This window comes from Eptatretus burgeri, chromosome 11, assembly GCF_056783735.1.
Source record: "Eptatretus burgeri isolate ZD-2024b chromosome 11, Ebu_testis_v1, whole genome shotgun sequence".
Taxonomy (NCBI): domain Eukaryota; kingdom Metazoa; phylum Chordata; class Myxini; order Myxiniformes; family Myxinidae; genus Eptatretus; species Eptatretus burgeri.
The window spans coordinates 31,255,699-31,271,829 of record NC_140971.1 but is presented as its reverse complement, the minus strand read 5'-3'; the positions used below and the strand labels follow the sequence as shown (position 1 = coordinate 31,271,829).

At 42.3% G+C, this 16,131-nt stretch overlaps 1 protein-coding gene across 9 annotated transcripts in view; it reads right to left on the bottom strand.

Annotated features, from left to right (window-relative positions):
* Positions 1-16,131, bottom strand: part of LOC147016769 (uncharacterized) — a 452,599-nt gene that overhangs the window by 114,734 nt on the left and 321,734 nt on the right. The window contains exon 1 of one of the 9 annotated variants that reach the window (XR_015049180.1): positions 14,635-14,692. The exons of 7 other annotated variants lie outside the window; for them this stretch is intronic. The gene's annotated coding sequence lies outside the window, so the exon portion shown is untranslated. Of the gene's footprint in view, positions 1-11,446; positions 11,487-14,634; positions 14,693-16,131 lie in introns of those variants that run through there. One more of the 9 variants, XR_015049179.1, reaches the window with a different exon arrangement.

Sequence of the window (16,131 nt, the reverse complement as noted above, 5' to 3'; positions counted from 1 at the left end):
GAGAGGGAATGTGGGAGCAACAAAGGAATTGATAATGCAGTGGGTTGAGGCACACCATTGCTCGCATAGAGACATTGGAGTATTGTGCCATGCAGTGCTGTCCCCATTTGTGTGGAAAAGGGCTAAACAGGATGGTAATTGGCCAGAGGAGGAGCCACAGGGAGCAGCGGCATGGACTGCCGCACAGAGGCAGACTGCACGTCAGCTCCTCTATGATGCAATTGAGAGCGCAATGCGGCCGGCAACGTTAGATTGGGATAAGATCTATGAAACAAAGCAACGCCAGGGGGAGCGCGCGACTGAATTCATGCATAGATTAGTGCAGGCATTCTTGCAATATGGGGGTTTCCAAGTTGAACAAGAAATACCACAACGAGCGTTGACGAACTTCCTAATGGAAGGACTCAGACCTCAGATTAAGAAGCAGTTAAAGTATGTAATGCTCGGCTGGCAGGCAAGACCAGCAACTGAGATTTGTACAGCTGCCGACCAATGTTCATCCCGGTCAGAAGAAAAGGAGAGCGCGAAAACAAAAATTAAAGAGGAGGTGTTCCAAATGGTATTATTAGACAAAGTGGCAGAGCAAAGGAAGAATAAAGATTGGAGAAAGTGGGAGCTAGAGGAAGATGACACAGACTCAGAAGACGAAGAAACGGCTAGACAGTGGGATCGCCGAATGAGAATCCAACAAAGGCCCCGCCGGCGGCACCGAGAAGAGGGAAACCCAAGAAACAGGTAGGGAAAGGTCAAGGTTGGACACGATCGCCTCTACAAACACGCTCAAAAACTGCAGCAGGCCAAAACCGAGCACAACCAACAGCGCCACCGCAGGAATGCTTCCAGTGCGGGAAGGAAGGGCATTGGCGAAGGAATTGCCCTCAAGGACAGCCGGGGTTTCAAGACGGTGGATCAAGACGGCTGCAGGGTCGTAAGTCATATTGACACACCGCTGGTGGACCCGTGTTGCAGGGAGCTATGCTGACACTAACACCAACAGAGGAGCCGACCTTCACTCTGGATGTTTCGGGTAAGAAGCTTCCTTTCTTAGTCGACACGGGAGCCACCCATTCCACTATCGCAGCGAAGGAACTGCCAGGAGTTGAAAAATCAAACACCGAAGTACAAATAGTAGGATTAGGGGTAAGGTACAGACTTTAAAAGCAACAACACAATTACCAGTACGGTGCGGACCTTTGCAAGAGAAACATGCTTTCCTTCTCACAACCACTACGCCAGTTAATCTGCTAGGTAGAGATTTGTTGTGTAAACTAGGATGCACGATAGCATGTACAAAGGGAGGGGTTTATGTTGATATTCCCAGGGACAAGACACATTTGGCAATGATGATCCTGATGACACCGCATCCGATTGTTTATTGGTGGAGACTGCCGGAGGAACCAATTAGAAATGCTTGGTCATGCCTAAACCTTATCTCAGACGAAAATAAGGAAATGCAAACGTGGTTAGACAATGCACAAGTGACAATGCACACATACTATAACCCTCCACATTGTACAATCTATTATGATGCGGGAGGGGATGACATTGAATTATGCGGAGAAAATTGCTCCGCACTTGGAAACACGTAATGATTTATTGCTTTGCCGCCTAATGGTTGGTAAGGAAGGTGTCGCAATGGAGGTTAAGCTCACAGACGAGCAAAGGCAGTTGACAAAGTATCCGCCGGGAGTAACCTCACATACAACAATGACTACAGCAAGGGATATCACCCAAAGGATTTGGGATTTATGGTTTACCGCCTACAGGAGGCAGCAGTGAGCTGCACAGAAACAATAGTGCACTGGGAAGTGCATAAGTTGAAGAATAACGAAGGATGGATCTGTGACCTTATGGAAAAAGAAATACACGGACTGGTGGAAGAGGTTAATTTACCACCAAAGCGGGAAAAGGCATTGGAAATGATGAACACGATAGAAAAGGTGGAAAATCTGATGGGAGAGGTCCCACCACAATTGTGGACAAAACATGATAATGATGTGGGTCGAATCATTGGGGCAACGCCTCTAGTGGTTAAACTCAAACCAGGAATGCCTTTGCCAAATGTGCGCCAGTACCCTCTCCGTAAAGAGGCAGAGGCTGGCATTGCACCCGTAATCAAATCCTTGAAGGAACAGGGTATAATTGTGGAAACTACAAGTCCGTGTAATACACCTATATTGCCAGTGAAAAAACCACAGAAAGATAAATGGAGATTTGTCCAAGATTTGCGAGAAGTGAATGAGATAATCCAAGGTGTTCACCCCGTGGTACCTAGTGCAGAGGGACTGATAACATCTATTCCCGCTAACTCCACTCATTTCTCAGTCATCGATCTATGCTCTGCGTTTTTTAGTGTACCCATCGATAAGGAATCGCAGTTTTTATTTGCCTTTACGTACAAAGGCCGTCAGTACACATGGACTGTATTGCCCCAGGGGTTCGCAGACAGTCCAACTTTATTCTCGCGGGCTCTACACAAAGATCTAGAAGATGTTGTTTTCAAAAGTAATTCAGTCCTGCTACAGTATGTGGATGACCTGCTAATTTGCTCCCCAAATAAAGCAGCGTGTACAAACGATACGCTGCAGCTGCTACGGGCGTTAGCAACAAAAGGCCACAAGGTAAACAAAGACAAACTGCAAATGGTCCAAGAAAGGGTCAAGTATCTGGGACACTACATCTCCCACGGAAAGAGGGAGTTGGACAAAGGGAGGATAACCTCGATCACGGAGGTCCCCCGCCCTCGCACGAAGAAGGAGATGATGCGATTCCTAGGTATGGCAACTTACTGTAGACAATGGGTTGTTGATTATGCAATCCTAACCAAGGAACTGTATGTTGTGGTCGGGAGAAACCAGCCACATAAAATCGTGTGGAATGAGCAGATGGGGGAATGCTTTACAAAATTAAAAGCAGCACTTTCGGTGGCTCCCGCTCTGGGGCTACCGGATTATGACAAAACGTTCTTCCTTTACTCTCATGAAACAAAGGGATTTGCACAGGCTGTGCTAACACAATCGCACGGTGACCACCAACGACCAATCGCATACTTCAGTCGAAGGCTGGACCCGGTCGAACGCGGCCTACCTTTTTGTTTACAAGCAGTGGCTGCAGCCAGTTATGCAGTAAAACGCACGGCGGAAATTGTAATGGGGCACCCGCTGGTTTTAAGGGTTCCCCACTGTGTTGCGGCTTTGCTCACACAAAAACAAACACAACATTTAACCAATACACGTCTGATGCAGTATGAGACGACTCTCCTACACCAACCGAACCTACAGATTGAAAGATGCAACGTCCTTAATCCAGCCTCTTTGCTGCCAACGGAGGACGACGGCGACCCACACGATTGCACGGAGGCGATCCAGGAAGTATCCACTGTACGCCCGGATCTAAAGGATCAACCACTAGAGCGACCGGACCTCACCTTGTTTGTTGATGGTTCGGCATACCGAGGACTAGATGGCTCGGGGCATGCAGGATACGCTGTGTGTACAGGTGACAAATTAATGGAAGCGTCCCGTCTGCCTTCTCATTTCTCCGCCCAGCAGGCGGAATTGTGTGCCCTTATTAGGGCCTGCGAGCTGTCTGCCGATTCCGTGGTGAACATATATACTGACTCTAGCTATGCTTTTGGTGTTGTACATGACAAAGGTGCAATATGGAAAATGAGAGGGTTTCTTACCTCAGCAGGAACACCAATAAAGAATGGCAGTTTGGTGTCCGAGCTGTTGACAAGCATTACACTGCCAGCGGAAATTGCAGTCATTAAATGCCGTGCACACCAGAAACTGACAACTGACATTGACAAAGGTAATAATAAAGCAGACAAAGCTGCAAAAGAGGCGGCTAGTCTGCCTTTGCCTTCGATAATGCAGGCACGATTGGCGAAAGAGCAAATCAAGCTGCACCAATACAGCTTGCCAGACATTATTGCAATTCAAGCTGCTGCAACACAGAAGGACCATGATAAGTGGCAAGCAGCGGGAGGAGTAGCGGATGACAATGGACTTTGGTCAAACAAGGGGAAGGTAATAGCACCTGTTGAAATCCTTCCATGGCTTGCACGCATGGCCCATTTGAATGGACATGTGTGCAAGAGGGGGACTGTGAGACAAGTACAAGAATCATGGTATGCCCCAGGAATTGGGAAAATAGCAGAAGGGGTCTGTAAAACTTGCCAGATATGTCAACAACACAACCAACACAAAATTGATAAGATAGGGCAGCCGGGAGCCCACCCGCCCCCATGGGGTCCTTTTGTGCACCTACAAATAGACTTTATAAATATGCCACCATCATGCGGATATGGAAATGTCTTGGTAGTGGTAGACATGTTCACCAAATGGGTAGAGGCATACCCATGTACAAAGGCAGATGCTGCCACCGTTGTGAAGCACTTGTTAAAAAGCTTCTTCTGCCGATTCGGCATCCCTCACAAAATATCACATGATCAAGGGGGGCACTTTACGGGGGAACTAACACAGGCAGCGTGTAAAGCACTGGGAATAAAACAGGCATTTCACTGTGTTTATCATCCAGAGTCAGCAGGCGCCGTGGAAAGGCAGAACGGTATCCTAAAGAACAAGCTGGCGAAACTAACAACGGAAACAGGGTTGAAGTGGCCAGATGCATTACCCTTGGCACTAATGAGCATGCGATCCACAGTGAACCGGAAGACAGGGTTATCCCCTCATGAAATACTAATGGGAAGGCCGATGCGACTTCCCGTAACTGCCCCCACCGACATAAACAAATTGAGTATTGCAATGATGGATGAAAACATGCTGACATTCTGTAAACAGCTCTCCAGGATCGCGAGGACGATACACACGAGAGTGAAGGAGGCCTTACCCGAGCCGGTGGAAAGGCCGTATCACACCTTCCAGCCAGGAGACTACGTACTGATAAAGCACTTTACAAGGAAAACGGCCTTGGAACCACGGTGGAAGGGACCGTTTCAGGTATTGCTGACCACCCCAACCGCCGTAAAGTGCGAAGGTAAGCCTGCTTGGATACACTTTTCACACTGCAAACTTGCCATCTCAGCAGAGGAGGAGGCTGTGCAAGAATGAACCCATTACAGCAAATCCTAGTTGCCATAATTGCCTCATGGATGGGAAGCTGGGAAGTGGAAGGGCAAATTGATAACTGGACAATCCAACCCATCCAACAGAGGGGGAAAAGAGCAATTGGGAACCACACTGAACATTTACACGAGTTGGGAGTACATGGGATAAATACATTCTTACTTTTGTCGCACAAATATGCTACATTAAGTAATGAGACTAAGTGCTGGGTGTGTGCTTATCTCCCGCACTCCTCACAAACGGGTTTGCCATTATCTGTGATCCCATTTGAGGAAATAGACTACTGTGGTGCTGCTTGGTACAACAATTTTAATTTGACAAAAAAAAACAGTAACTCATCATGTGTAGACTTTACAGGTGCGTGGTACCCTCCTTTTAATTTAAAGAAAAGACCTCCGTACTTCAGAATCACATATAAGCGTATGGGGTTTATCTGCCTTACTTGGACAAAGCCTCATGCCAGATTTCAGGCAGGGAACTCCACTTGTAATATATCAATAGAGATAAGTGACTTACCAGCCAACAGGAAGGGAGAGAATGGAACATATCCGAAGGTTGCATCTAATGGCACATATTTTGTGTGTGGGTATAGAGCCTACCCATGGCTGCCAAACAAATGGGGCGGTTCATGTTATCTTGCGTACGTCGTACCGCACATGCGTTTGATCACTGACCCATTCTCTGAGATAGATCGGACACGACGTAAGAGAGCTATATCAGATGGAGCATATGCAGCAATGATAATTTTCCCCCGATATGGGGCCTGGGTTGCGGGTAGGGAACTTATCAGCATGGCATCAACATTGGAAATAATGGGAAATGATACCGCTGATGGTTTTGAGAAAATTAGCGCGGAGCTGGTCGCATTAAGGACTACTGTAATGCAAAATAGAATAGCTTTAGACATGATCCTAGCTGAAAAAGGGGGAACATGTGCTGTAATTGGCAAAGAGTGTTGTACGTACATCCCAGATAATTCAGAAAACATTAATGACCTCGCGGGTCACATAAGGAAAGAGGCGAGCAAATATAAAGACTACAGTGGTGATAACATGGGTAGCTGGTTAAAGGGATTGTTTGGGGGTTGGGGAGGAAGTGTTTTGAGATTTTTTATAACAATCCTGATAATCATCGTGGCAGCCTTTATATTACTGATGGTTTTCAAGGTAATTGCCCAAAAGGCCATTGGAAAGTGTTTTTCAGGATGGACAACAAAGCCCAGTACCCAGCTAGTACAGACGGAGATGGCCCCGGTGAACACCGCTGGACTGCTGCCCTCCTCAAACCTCCCTGCACTTACACCTACCCCCCCACTCCAATACTATGTACCCCACCCATGTCACCCCAACCCATGAACAATGAAACATATTGTAACCTTGCAGTAGTCGCCGATCCATTACTTTGGCTTCCTCCGAGTGATGAACAATTGCTTCAACTCACATTGGACGAATGTCTTTCGTTGCTTGCACCAATTGAAGGGCTAGGTAGAAATACCATTTGATTTGCCTTGTTGGTAATTGCTGGCAAGTTGTGCCTTCATTATACTCTGGCTTGTAGTTTATCAAATATTATTTTGCTTTGTTCATAAAGGACATTACATTTATATACTTTAACACTGCCTTACTTGTTGTTCATGAAGTCCATTAAGCGGCAATATATATGTAATCAAATATTTAATGGAACGTATATTCCTGTATAACTTCATTCTTGTTTAGCCATGAGCAATTCTTGTACGAACAGCTTTTGGGAGTGCTTGGCTTCCTTATATTCTATGTTTAAATGTTGCGATATTTCCCGATTTCCCTTGTTGAAGACTTGGGGTGTTAGTGGACCGGTTGGAAAGTGGGTAGGAACCCCCTTTTGGGCTAGGGGGCGCAGCTGGAACTCCCGATCGTTTTGGTCCATCTGGAGCTAAACCTAAGGATGGCCACCCACTGGAGGTTGCTGTCTGCTGACCTGCCGGCCTGCGGATGCTCCTTTTCTTCATTTGTAGTTTCTTTTGCAAATGTTTCAAAGAAACAAGAGGAGGGAAATGTCGGGGATTGTATGTACTCTAACAGCAACCAAACACGTCTACTAGTGTTTGGTTAAAACTCTTTAGTTTCAATTGGAAAGAGGGAAAGGATAAATCTTCCCATTAGTTTATCTGTGCACTGTCAAGAAACTTGTTTTGACATTGTTACAACACAGCTGGCCTTGTCGACCGTTCGAATGACCTTGCTAATCGGGCAGCTGAGCTACCTGGAATCTGTTGGACTACTGCCCAGAACTGTTAAGGCCTAAAAACATGTAGGAGGCTACCTTTTAAAATTCCTTAAGGAATCAAGGGTGTTGTTTCTGCACTCTCTGCGCTCTCTTATCAGCAGTACTGACAGAAGAATGCAATAGATTAATGAATGGTAATAAATCCTCTTTGACACGCAGTCATTCAAAGGTCGCAGTAAATTGAATATAAGGCAGTACCGAAAGACCGCTCACCAGAGGATTAGGCTGGGTGGACTATTGTGTTCAAAGCCTGTTGTCTCCATATGCATATGTCTGATGTGAAATAAACCTTCTCTCCCAAGATCGGTGATGAACAAAGCTTGACCTTAATCGCTGTGGACCTCACCTGGATCCCAACATATATATATATACATATACATACATACATATATATACATATATATACATATATATACATATATATACATATATATACATATATATACATATATACATATATATACATATATATATATACACATATATATACATATATATATATACACATATATATATATATATATATATATATATACATATATACATATATATATATATACATATATATATATATATATATATATATATATATATATATATATATACATATATATATATATATATATACATATATATACATATATATATATATACGTATATATACACGTATATATATATATATATATATATATATATATATATATATATATATATATATATATATATATATATATATATATATATATATATACACGTGTATATATGTATATATACACGTGTATGTATGTATATATACACGTGTATATATATATATATATACACGTGTATATATATATATATATATATATATATATATATATATATATATATATATATATATATATATATATATATATATATATATATATATATATATCGTAATATTGTAATGTAAAAAAAAGAATTACAACATAATGCAACACATCAATAATTAATTGTTAATCAAATTAGTTCCATATTAAGTACATCAAAGTAAATCAAGTTCCATATCATGGACATCTTACACATAGGAATAATGGAAAAATACAATGAAACTGAAGCATAATAAAATACAATGAAATACAATGCATACAATGCATAATAAAAAGCATACAATGAAACCCATCAGAGAATCCACAAGTCCCCGGTGGGCCCCCAGTTACTGGTGGGCCTCAGGCCAATGGCCTATGTTGCCTATTGGAAAATCCGGCCCTGTGCATTCTGTTATGTATGTGGCTGCCACACACTAATTCATGAAAAGCGCAATATAACATCGTTTGTAAGGTGTGCCTATAAAGCCTATTTTGATGTTCCCCTTGGCAACCAAGACAAGAAATGGGCTCCTCATATTGTATGTCGTAATTGTGAGGAAATGCTTCATGACCGAGCAAAAGGAAAACGAAAGGGTCTGCCTTTTGGAGTTCCCACGGTTTGGCGAGAACCCAAGGACCACGTAACTGACTGCTATTTTTGCCTGGTCAACACAAAGGGTGACGGCAAGAAAAACCAGCAAAAGATCTCTTATCCCTGTATTCCCTCAGCAATTCGACCTACTCCGCACTCTGAGGAACTCCCCGTTCCAGTCTTTAATGGTTTTGTCTTATCTGAAGATGAAGGCAGTGAACATGATCAGCAAGAGCACGAGGGTCGTGATGACGGGATTCAAGAAATGGTTTCAGAATCCGAAACCTCCTCATCTGATACCAAACAGTCATCAGCCCCTCAGCAGTTTAGCTAACCGGAATTGAATGACTTAGTGCGTGATTTGGGGCTCTCCAAGAAAGCAGCTGAGGTATTAGCCTCCAGGCTGCAAGGAAAAAAATCTACTTGACCACTCTGCAAATGTTTCATATTTCCGAAAGCGGGACCAGATCTTTGTCGCCCTTTTCTCAGAAGACAAGCACTTTGTTTATTGCCATGATATCCCAGGTCTTCTCAGGCAATTAGGTGTTACTTCGTATAATCCAACAGAATGGCGATTATTTCTGGATACCTCTAAGCGCAGCCTCAAGTGTATTCTCTTGCACAATGGCAATGTTTATGGAGCGGTTCCAGTTGGTCACTCAGTGCATTTGCGAGAAGAACATAATGACATAAAAATGGTCATTGACTTACTCAAATATCACAAGCACAACTGAATCATTTGTGTGGACCTGAAAATGGTCAACGTTCTCCTTGGTCAACAGAAAGGCTTCACAAAGTTTCCATGCCATCTCTGCATGTCGGACAGCCGAGCTTGAGAGAAACACTGGATCCAGAAGTAGTGGCCCATCCGTGAAACTCTGGAAGCAGGCATGCCAAACATTGTGAATGACCCAATCGTCAGCCGAGAGAATAACATTTTTCCCCCACTCCATATCAAGCTCGGCTTGATGAAACAGTTCGTGAAGGCATTGAGTGCTGATGGTGAATGTTTTCAACATATAGTTTCTGCTTTTCCTGCTTTGTCTTTCGAGAAGATCAAAGCAGGTGTGTTCGATGGACCTCAAATTCGTGCCCTTGTACGTGATGAGGAATTTGTAGGGAAGATGAATGACAAGGAGAAGACAGCGTGGCTGTCTTTCGTCACAGTTATACAAAACTTTATTGGTAACAAAAAGGCAGATAACTATGAGTTTCTGGTTACTAGAATGCTGTTGGCTTTTCGTGATCTTGAGTGCAACATGAGTGTCAAGCTTCATTTCCTGAATAGTCATCTTGATCAATTCCCTGTGAACCTTGGGGCTGTAAGTGAGGAACAGGGAAAGCGCTTCCATCAGGACCTCATGATGATGGAAGAGCGCTACCAAGGGTGATGGGACAAAAATATGATGGCAGACTACTGCTGGAGCATCAAACGAGATTGCCCTGTGGAAATCCACAAACGCAAGACCTACAAGCACAAATTCTTGCCTGAATAGGACCTATTTGAACTTTGCATTCCATCCTTATCAATTGTTCTGAATCACCTATTGTCTTTATGTCGAAATATATGTTAATTTAAATTTGCTTTTAATTCAAATTGTAATTTACCAAATAAATGTTGAAAATGTTGAATTGCAAAATATATGTTTAATATAAATTTGCTTTTAATACAAATTGTAACTTACCAAATAAATGTTGATAATGGTAGATTGCAAAAAATCTAGAGCTTACAGAGAGAAACTAACTTCAGATTTGAATTCAGCACACTCAAATTAGGTAAGATCAAGTGCTGGTATCAATGCAACAAAAACTTTGTTCCCCAGTGTTATTTATATTTTGGTGAAAGGTGGTACACAAAGGTGGTAGAGGCACTTTTTAGCAACACTAGGAAAAACGGAGTCCCAGACTTCTGAAGGTATGCAGAACCTCTTGGACGAGCGAGGAGACAGTTCTTAAGGAGCGCATTCCAACGGTAGTCACAATGTGCCTGACTGAGTGCCATGTTTTGTTCTTGTTCCGCCGATCTCGTATGACACTTACGCCAGAGCTTATAAAGCATTGTATGTAAGCACGTGATCGAGGTGTGTTCGGAAAAAGTGCATTGTAGAAGATAGGCTTGTCGAGAAAGTTGTTGATGTTGTAGTGAGCCATATATCGGTGCACTACAAGAGGCTGCCAGGCTTGCAACAGGTCTTGGTAAAACAAAGGCAATGGAGGGATGTCCACATGTTACAAGTCCATGAGAAAAAGTTCCTTATTGAAATCAAGCATGCCAGCCATTTTCAGCAAATGGTTGGCAGTGGGGCACCATGGCAGTGATGTAGGAAAAAGAAAGCGATGGACAGTGATGACTCGAAAGGCCATCAGTCGGCTGAGAATGTCAATAAGACCATGGTCACCATCTGCCAATGGAAGGTAAAGGACTTCAGGCTTGACCCAATGTTTGCCACTCCAGAAAAAAATCAAGCAGATGTTTCTGAATTATTAGCAACAGGGCTTCAGGAGGGTACGAGGTGATCATTTTGTGCCACAAGGAAGCCAACAGATTATTGATCACTCGGGCATGACAAGGAAAGTAATATTCCTCTCCACTTCTCTAGTCTATTATCAATTTTATTAACTATTTAACCAATTCTTAGCGGTAAAGGCTGGAGTGCCAATATACACACCTAGATAGTGGATGCCTTCCTTCTCCCACTGCAAGTTTCTGGGAAGATGAGGCAAACAAACAGCCGGGGTATGACCAATCCATGGAGCTTTACATTTGTTCCAATTTATTGCAGTTGTGCAAGCCGAAGATAATTTTTACAAGTCATTAAATAACATGGTGACATCATCACTATTACGCACCACAACACACACATCATCAGCATATGCTGATATGAAAATTGGCCTTTCAGTTGACATCACAGGAAAGCCTGGTAGACTGGCACGAAGGCGAATTAGGAGGGGTTTCAATACAGAGGGAGTTGAGAATGCTCGATAACGACACCCTTGGCGGACTCCTCTTCCAACCATCAATGGTGCGCACAGGCTATTATTAACTTTAATGATGCTAACAACATGATTATACAACAATGAGACATGGGATATAAAAATTGCCCCAAAACCAAACTGTTTCAAGGTGTGGAATACATAATCATGACTAAGAGAATCGAAAGCCTTCTCGTGGTCAAGTAAAAACAAGCAAGCATTCTGCTTTTGAAGAGCACAGACATCCCACAAGTCCTGAATTTAAAAAATGTTGTCATGAATAGACCGGTTTGGAATACAAAAAGATTGATCAAAATGCATTAAAAAGCTAAGAAAAGGCTTTATACGATTTACAAGGGCCTTGGAAAAGATTTTATAATCTGCACAAAGCAGAGAAATAGGCCTCCAATTCTGCAAGGTCTGGAGATTTCCTTTCTTCCGGATAAGGCACACGACTGCACGGCGACAACTTAAAGGTAACAGACCATCTTGTAAACTAAACTTAAAAGCATCTAAAAGTGTTGGTCCAAGCAAATCACAAAATGTTTTATATAATTCAACAGGGAAACCATCAAAGCCAGGTGCTTTATGATCATGAATGTCATTAAGAGCTATTAAAAGTTCATCTGCAGTAAAATCTTGTTCTAAAGAGTGTCGTTGCGATTCTTCCAATTGTGGTAGATATTAGGTAAAATCGGACATTGCTCGTTCATTACTTTTCTTTGTGGTATAAACATTCTTGTAAAAATCTCGAATAAAACACTTCAGCTGAGCATTGTCTTCAATAACTTGTCTATCACTTGAACATAAGCTTAACAGTGAACGATTAGACTTTGTAGTTTCTTCAAAGTTAAAAAAAAGTCTTTACAGCAAGTTTCTGAAGTCGACAGGCCTTTCTCTCAAAGTTGGGTTAGCACTCTGAGAGCATCTTCTTTGATTAAACAATTCAATAGGGCTTGTTTCTCATAAAGCCGCTGGCATCGTACATCCTTATCAATATTAATCGTGCTATCTTGTAAAATTAGGATTTCTTTCTTTAAAAACTTATCACAAGAGGGTATCGGGGGTGAGATGGTTAAGAAAAGTGAAGGATTTAGTGAAGAAAGCTGTCCTGACTGTACTGTCACTTGGGGCATAAACATTGACAATTAAAATGCACTGGTGGTTATATATCAGTTAGAGCTAAATATCCAGGAACAATTTCTTTAAAAACAAGAGAGGAGATGGGAAGACGCGCAGAGATATAAAAAGCAACATCAGCACTCACAAGGCCGTGTTACTAAAAAACCAAGTGCCTTTCAACTTCAGCCTCCAGTCTGCCATGCATCTCGCAGTCACCCGAGTTTCTTGTAAAAGAAGAATATTTACCTTTACGTTATTAATTAACTGCATCGTTTGGATTTTACGTAAAGGATTACATCCTCCGTTTATATTTAAACTTGCTATAATCATAATCAAGAAGTTTTTATGCAATCAAGTGCTTCCTTGCTTTAATAACATATTTTTTCAGTCTCTCACAAGAAGCGCTGGAAATGGCAGCAGCTTCCGGGTTCTTAACAATTATTTGTGCTTTCTGGAAAAAGGCACGCAAGTTGTGGAAAAATTAATTTAGATCTACTCGCTTTTTTCGAGTAATTTTTTGTAAAAAATCTAAGATATCGGAAATAGAGATTAAAGTATCATTGGTACTACTATCTGTGGGGAGCTGCTCGGCAAAAGCGATCGACGTCAGAGAGGAGCAACCATCTGAATCATAGTCCTCAATTTCCTCAGGGCCTTCACCCATTTGCTCAATCTCCATGGTTAATTCAGGAAGAGGGACCAAAGATGTAAGAGGAACACTCTCAGTGGTTACATCCTTGGGTGTGTCATTAACGATAGTGATGGCAATGTCACTATCTTTAACAGGAGCACGACAAGGCTGAGATGACTCAGAGAGTATGGAGGGGTAAGTCCAGTCTGGGGAGGACTGGTAGTAATAGTTGGAGGTTGCAAACCAAGGAGGGGAGGGGAGGAGGAGGAGGGAGCAGGGAAGGAAGAAGAAGAAGATGCAGGAGGGGCAAGTGGACGGGGGAGGAAGGGAAGAAAGAGGTGGAGGTGGGAGGGTAACATTCGTGTTGTTGCATAACATTTTCGAGGTACCATTTGATTCAGACGAGGAATCAACTGGTGAAACCGAAGCACATGGGGCCTGTGTTGAGGGGCAAGTCCTCACAACCACCTGTGCGAAGGAGCGAGGAGTCGCTGAAGCAGCGAGGATTTTTGATCCGAGCTCAGTGGTGCTTTGAGAAGGGGAAAGAGATCTTTTTGTACTTTTATTTATAGGAGCAGGAGCAGGTGCTTCATGGGAAGCTTCTGCTTCTGTAATGGGAGCATTATCTGGGACGGGGAGTTGTTGGGATGAGGAGTGTTCATTCCCAGTTTTATTAGGCATGTCTTTGGGGCACGATCTTTTAACATGGCCGAATTCACCACAACTATAACACACAAGGGTTTCTGTGTTCACATATCCCATATAAGTATGTCCCTCAATTTTAAAGGGAAGGATTGCCTGAAACCCTGAAACATCTGGTGGTAAAATCATGTAAACAATCCGACGAAACAACATGATGTGTTTAAAATGATCATTTGGACTACGGAACGGAATCATTATTAATGGGGATACAACCGTACCGTATTAACTGGGATACAATCTGATCACCTTTCACGAAAGGTGGTAAATTTGAAATTACAACTTTTTTTGTGGGAGTATCCAAAGGGGAAAAGGGAACATAAATATCGGGATCAAAGAAAAGTCCGCACTCGACGACTTGAGAAACTAAAAAAACAATATTTTTGTTCATTCGGGAAACCGCCTTAATATTCTCAATCCTGATAACCTCACCTACACCAACACTTAACTTCTCCATGTCGATCTCCTACGGAGGAATACAAACAAAGTCATGTTTCCTGGTTAGCGTTTTAAAGGAAGTGAACTTACACCCGCCACGACTCTTCAATGGCCGGAAACATAAAAATAAATCAGCGAACACCGTTCAAACTTCGACGGGTCGCGAGAAAACAAGAATAATTTAAACGAAAGGAAAATGGATAATGAATATAAAATAACTAAATAAACGCGATAAACTAATAATGCACAATGTTTAGTAAATCGGCACGGCCACCGCCCAAAGCACAACAAACGTACGGCATACCGCCGTAAAGGCTCTTCTCTCCCTCTCTCTAATTCGGGAAATGGGGGCACAAGAGGAGGGGTGGGGGAAGAAAATGCTGCACAGCTGGGTAAGGAAGACAAGAGAGCGCAAGGGACAACACAGAGTTAACACACGCACTAACACGCCGCCATGACACTTACACACAGAGCGACTGGCCACCAGTAGGAGAGACGGAGACAGAGAGACAGAGAGTGAGAGTGTTTGCTTTTCATAGGTATAGATAACATTTTGCCACTCCCAGTCCCAAACACATTTCAGGATGACTCACATCATATTTCTTGTGCACAGCCATATTTCACCATTTTTCTCAGCGAACTTAACAACTTCCAAATTAAAAGTTGCTGTGTAAGACTTGTGTGACTTTATGGGAGGCATTTCCCAGGCAAAAATGATCGTTAGAACTGTACTGTAGTATATGAGAGTTGAACTCTGATATACTCTAGTTGGAAACAGGTCCTCCGACAGTAGTCTGCAGAGAATTACTACAGAAAGGAATGCTATTTTTGCCTGGGGCCATCAAGGATGGGTGAAAAGACAGTATGGGATTTCATTGGATAGGAGGGCCATATATAGAAGGATAGGACAGGATTTGATAGGACAGGATTTCATAGGACAGATAGAACAATGACAACAATAAAATGACAATAAATTCTAATTGCCTTGTTCTTGTCACCTAACCAACTCATCCACACCTAGTTTTGTCATAATTCAACAACTTTTAACCAGAGAGTTGGTGTCAAAGCCACCCAATGCTCGCCTGTTTATACATTTATCGTTTTTAAAAGACTAGTCTAATAATATTGTTTATAAAGCATTGCAGTGAAGTCTGATCCAAATAATTTTAAAGCAATATATGTATTTGTATATTGTAATCAGTAAAAAATAGTGTGGTAGATAAAAACATTAGAAAGGAAACAAATACCAAATAAACACACAGAGAAAATCTTTTGTGCCAAAAATACTGAAGTACCTTCTCTGAATTTACCAAAAAACTTTCAGTAAATGACTTTTTTGATAATTTATTGTAATTGAATTAAGACTAGAAGGATGCAAAAATATTATTAATACCATGCTGAAAATGGAAAGTGACATCCAGAGAGCTGTAAGAGGTTGACAGGTTTACCTATATGCGGTCCATGATTACCATAGCAGGAGGGAGAGATGCA